This window comes from Saccopteryx leptura, chromosome 8 (assembly GCF_036850995.1).
Source record: "Saccopteryx leptura isolate mSacLep1 chromosome 8, mSacLep1_pri_phased_curated, whole genome shotgun sequence".
Classification (NCBI taxonomy): domain Eukaryota; kingdom Metazoa; phylum Chordata; class Mammalia; order Chiroptera; family Emballonuridae; genus Saccopteryx; species Saccopteryx leptura.
The window spans coordinates 22,520,696-22,526,794 of NC_089510.1; the positions used below are offsets into that span (position 1 = coordinate 22,520,696).

Consider the following 6,099-nt stretch of genomic DNA (forward strand, 5'->3'; position numbering starts at 1 on the left):
ATGAATATAGTGTAGGCCTGGGATGCAGAGGACCCAGGTTCAAAACTCTGAGGTCACTTGCTTGAGTGCAGGCTCTGCTGGCTTGAGTGTTGGCTCACCAGCTTGAGCACGGGTCACTGGCTTGAGCATGGGACCATGGAAATGACCTCATTGTTGCTGTCTTCAGCCCAAAGGCCACTGGCTTGAAGCCCAAGGTTGCTGGCTGGTCACTGGCTTGAGCAAGGAGTCACTGACTAGGTTGGAGCCCACCCCCTCCAGTCAAGAAACATATGAGAAAGCAATCAATGAATAACTAAGGTGCCACAAGAAAAAGATTGATGCTTCTCTTCTCTCTCCCTTCCTGTCTGCTTGGCTCACTTTCTCTCTCTCTCTCTCTAAAACAAATAAGCAAAAAAATAAAAAACCCCAAAACAAAACAAAACAAAACAACAACAACAACAACAACAACAACAACAAAAAAACCCCAAAAGAAGTCAAACAGGGAAAGACAAATATCATACTATTTCACTTATTTGTGAAATCTAAAGAATTCTATCCTTTATTCTGGCCTGAAGCTCAACCTAGGTTTGAACTTCTTTCCCCACCCTCTTTCATGACCACCATTTTGGTTATGAGTAACTTCTTCTGCCTAGTTTTCTGATATTAATAGTATCTCCTAGATGTCAAAAAATTTAAACTATCTTCTCTATTTTTTAATATTTTTAAACCTAATTGTGGCAATTATCTTAAAGTTTCTCACCGATTAAGTCTGTTAATTAAATGATTGGCTGAATGGTGATCAGCAGTTTAAGGTAGAAGAAATTGACTATACAACATCTGATAGTTATACTTTTAAAATAAAATATGGAGTGTTTCACAAATTTGCACTTCATCTTTGTGCAGGGGCCATGCTAATCTCTGTATCATTCCAATCTTTTAGTATATGTGCTGGAGGAGGGAGCACCATCTGATATTTTGAAAGCCATTCATGGACATGGACAGTATATTGCTAACCAAATGTTTCATCACTCCCTATTTATTTGTTACAAATAAGACCAAGACAACAAATCAATCTGTTCAAGCCATTTTTTGTCATCAAGTCTTTATTAAGAATGTTCAAAGAGCCTAACAGTGTAAAAAATAAAGAGATTGTTATTGGGCACAAGTTTCTTATGATCTCAAGATCTTAAGTTGTCAATCTATCTATAATATATATTATTAGTAGTGATGAGAAAACATATTTTTAATAAAAAAAGATTCAAGAAACCTACCAAAACTCATTATTTAAAAGTTATTAATATATAGCATGCTTCATATAAAAGAAAGATAAAAAATAGTTGCATTTGTGAAAAACAATATAATTTTGTTTCTTTGTTTATTTTTTAATTTCATACTTGCATAACAATAGCACAACATTGGCTGCTTCTTATATGCGAAATGCTATGAGGTTACAAAACACCGTAGTTTAAGGTGGCACAATTCTAATTTGTTTATTTATTGTAGTTTTTATTGAGGTAAAATTGAGAAAATTGTATATATTTAAAGTGTACAATATTATGATTTAATATTTTTATATATTATGAAATGATTATCACAAACAAGTGAGTTAACACATCTATCACCTCACATGATTACGTTTGTATGTGTGTCTGTGTGTGAGAATGCTTCAGGTCTACTCTCTCAGCAAGTTTTAAATGTACAACATAGTATTGTTAACCAGTGTCATCGCATTTCTGTCTGTCTTGTTCATTCCTGTATCACCAGCTTCAGAATCGGTCTCTGTTGGGCATACTGTAGGTGCTCAGCAAATATTTTTTGAATAAATAATAGAATAGTGAGAAGTTTTTATGTTAGTTACTTAAAATAACTAATTTCAGTCTAACTTCCTGAGGATTTTCACCTACCTTCTCCGTCTTTTCTCCTCAAAGAGAAATTTATCCTCCTGTTATGGATCAAGCCAGAATTAGAGTTGATCATTGCTGCCAATCAATCACAGAGATGGATCTGAGTGGTATAAAAGTATTTTTTATTTAGATTGCCAGCAAGTTGAGAAAGCAGGGAGCTTCAAAATGCATCAAATCTTGTCTTCACTCTTCTGGTGCTGACTGTCTTTATAGGGTTCAGGGGCTGTTAGTAACGGTTCAAGGGATAAAGTCGTGCAGTCAGTCACAGAATAACGTGCAGGAGACGGGGATTAAGTTGGCAGGAATGTCTCCCCAGCAAGTTCTTCTGATGTTGGCACAGGCCCAATTAGCATGGTCTTATTTGGTGTCCTTTGTAAATCTTCAGGACAGCTGTGGTTAGGTGTCTCTGTGGAACAGCTGGGACCTAGGGCCTCTAATACCATCTGCTTCTGGGAATTATCTGAGAAAAAGACTCCATCTTCTCTTAGGAGACAAAGGAAATATTGAAGATTGGTGAACTAAGTTTCTAATTAATTTACAGGGCCTTAACTTTTCACAATAAATTCTGTGGCTAGGCTTTTTCAAACAACTATTGTTATATACACTCCTCTAATTGTCAGGTCCTTCCCTGGGTGTCAGTCTCTGGGGTTTCTCAGGCCTTCCTGTGAAGGTAAACTTCTTCCTGTATGTCAAAGGGGAAGATTAGGGAGCCATAAAGAGGAAATAGCATATGGATTAACTATTTCCTAACCCTTACATAATCTCCTATTGATTACAACTAAAAGCTACTATTAATGATACCAGATTTCTAACTTTTGGGTTCCCCTATCACTTTTCCAAAGCTGAGAACTTTTGATATTTTCTTGATCCACTCCTATTTCACTAACTTAATAACTTAGCTGTGTGAATTTTTCTTTCTTTTAGTTTTCAGTCATCCATTATATTCACTTTTCTTATTCAGCCGACAAATATTTTCAAATCAAAAATAAGCAACAGCTTTCCTTTGTTTCTTCCATTTCTATAAGCCAATGTACCCTCAGTCCTTTTATGATGAATCTTAGTAAAAGAGTACCAACATTTGACATTCAAGTCAAAATTGGATATTGGTTCGATACTAACACTTTTAAGTTTACAAGCAATTCCTAGTTATTAAACCCAATGACTTCTCTCAATTCCTTCTTCTTCAACTATTCAGTAGCACTTAATATTATTGTTTACCCTTTCCTTTTTATAAGTCTTTTGTACTTTGGTTTTCATACACATCACTGAATCCTCTATCTTAATCTCAATCATTGTCTTAGTTTATTTATTTTACCTACAAACAGAAGATGTCCTTTAAGAATTCTTTTCTTTGCTCTCTTTGCAATAACCACCTCATGGCTTTAATGATTAACAATGTGCCGGTGAATATAAACATGTGATATTTTACGTATGTATGTATGTATTTATTTATTTTTGTAAAGCTCTAGATCCTTAGTTACACCGTTTTTGAGATGCCTTAACCTAAAGTTTTTGTCATAACCTCAAAGTCAATATTTCTGAAATGAAACCCCATCATCAGTCTTTCCAAACATCTGCTTCTCACTATGTATTGGTGCCCTTCTACCTAGACTTGGGAACTTTGGTATTTCCTTTGACCTCTCTGTTTCTTTCATCTTCCTATTAAATTATATATCAAGTCCTATTTATTTTAGCTTGGTGCATTTATAAACTTGTCTCCTTCTCAACATTTCTATTGCTATTGCTTGGGTTAAGCACAGCATTACTTTTGACATTTGAGTGGTTCAGTCTGCATTCCAATTGCTTTTACCTTCTCTCATCCATGTCACATTAGCCTACTGGATTATCTTTCTAAGATATAGATCAAATATGTTGCAAATTTTGCTATTAGTGGTAATAATAGGAAAAAACCTTTTAAATGCTTACTACATGTTAGACACTCCTTCAAATGTTTTACAATTAGTCCTTACACAAATTCTGTACAATGATATTTATAATATCGCCACTCTTAATATCTTTCTCTAGAAGAAAAAATTGAAGCAGGGTAAAAAGCAATATATCCATGATCACACAGTTGGAAAGTGTTAAAGCTGGTATTTGATAATTTTAGCCAACACACTATGCACTGCCTTAATCATAACCTGAAGATTCTTTATTGTCCACATGGTGACCAACTGTAAATTTGATTCAGTTCACCCTATTTTAATTGAAAAAAAATCAGTCTTATCCTGAGCAATGATATTAGTGATTAACAGATTTTATGTGATAATCATATATTTTTCACATATTCATAAATTACATATAAAATTGTTAAAATAAAAATACCACAAATGTACCATTTAAAATCATATTGTATAACATACTGCAAGACATATTTGTTGATTGAACAAAGTTAAAATTATTATGCTGTTAAAAACTTTTTGCCATTCAAATATATTAATATTGTAATTCCAACTGAAATAATAACCTTATTTCTTGCTTCTACCTTTTATTTTCTCATCAATAAAAATAAATAAATGAAAAAAGGCAGCTCCTTCTCACTACTCTTCCTGGTTTATTGACTTTTGCTTATGTAATTTCCTTATCTTTAATATTCCGTTGTAATTTTGAATGTATCAAACTTCTATTTTTTATTTTATTTTATTTTATTTTATTTTTTTCATTTTTCCAAAGCTGGAAACCGGGAGGTAGTCAGTCAGACAGACTCCCGCATGCGCCCAACCGGGATCCACCTGGCATGCCCACCAGGGGGTGATGCTCTGCCCCTGTGGGGCGTCGCTCTGTTGCATCCAGAGCCATTCTAGCACCTGAGGCAGAGGCCACAGAGCCGTCCTCAGTGCCTGGGCCATCTTTGCTCCAATGGAGCCTTGGCTGCAGGAGGGGAAGAGAGAGACAGAGAGGAAGGAGAGGGGGAGGGGTGGAGAAGCAGATGGGTGCTTCTCCTGTGTGCCCTGGCTGGGAATCGAACCCGAGACTCCTGCACGCCAGGCCGGCGCTCTACCGCTGAGCAAACCGGCCAGGGCAAGCTTCTATTTTTTAACTCATGAAAATTCAAATTAGTTTTTTTTTTAATAAATTCCTGCAACGTGGTAGGATATTTCTTTATTTTACACCAGTGCTTTTCAATGAGCCTCTTCACAATGATGGAATTTATTTAGTATAGTAACCATTAAACACATGCATCTGTTGAGCACTTGAAATATGACTAATGAAACTGAGGAAAAAAAGTTTTGGTTTTATTTAATTTTAACTAATTTAAATTTAAATAACCACATATGCCTAATTGCTTTTATACTGGACAGTACAGCTAAAACTATCTATTCAGTGCATTGATTTACTAAATGACCAATACACTTAAAAATTATATTACCGTAGTATATAACTATATTCTTATTGTTTATAGTTTTCAGGAAAATCAGCATTTTATAATGTGGTTTGAATGCATTCTAATGCATCTAATACATTTCTCTGTGTGTAAGAGTATACCACAAATATTTATGTGATTAAATGAAGGAATGACCATCTGATAACTTTCATCACTTTAGTGTTAGTGATAACAAAAGTTGCTCTATAATTTTATTGATTTTTAAAAGATAACAAAGGTAAAATAAATGCTTATAATAAAATACTTGCCTTTATCTTTATAATTTTCTGTAAGACTTTTTATGGTAAAATACTTTTATTTCATCAGTTCATTTATATTTTGCCTAATATGGGAGAAATGAAAACATTTTGTTAACAACCTCTTTTCCCAAGTCAACTAGACTGCTAAATCTCAGATTTACTATAGCTCAGTCAACAAACACCTAACTTGTTTGCCCAGATTCACATGGTTCTAATAAGCATTTTGCACATGGTAAGCTTCCCATGTGGCACAGACTCCATGACACTCATCTCTTTCTAATGCAACAGTCTGTTCTTTTTCTGCTGGTTTTAGAATAAACGCCTTGTCAAAAAAATGAATTAGAATTTGCCAACTTTTTTCTATGGTTAATTGAGGTGATAGATATACTTGACATTTATCTAAGTGCAGAATAGAAGGTTGAGATATATTTTCTACATACATTCTTTGTTTTAGAGGAGGTCACTTTCTGGGGTCTTTTTAATATGCCCATGCAATTAATAATAGTGATAATTCTGCTTTGTATCATAAAGTCTTTAAAGTTCTTTCAAACTGACAGATAAACTTTTCTTTTTAGAGGGTTTGAATTAGTTG

General features: G+C 34.3%; 1 non-coding gene across 1 annotated transcript; it reads right to left on the bottom strand.

The window, feature by feature from the left end:
* Positions 1-837: 837 nt before the first annotated feature.
* Positions 838-943, bottom strand: LOC136380208 (U6 spliceosomal RNA). The gene has a single exon (XR_010746884.1). It is a non-coding gene; the product is annotated as a U6 spliceosomal RNA (small nuclear RNA).
* Positions 944-6,099: the final 5,156 nt, after the last annotated feature.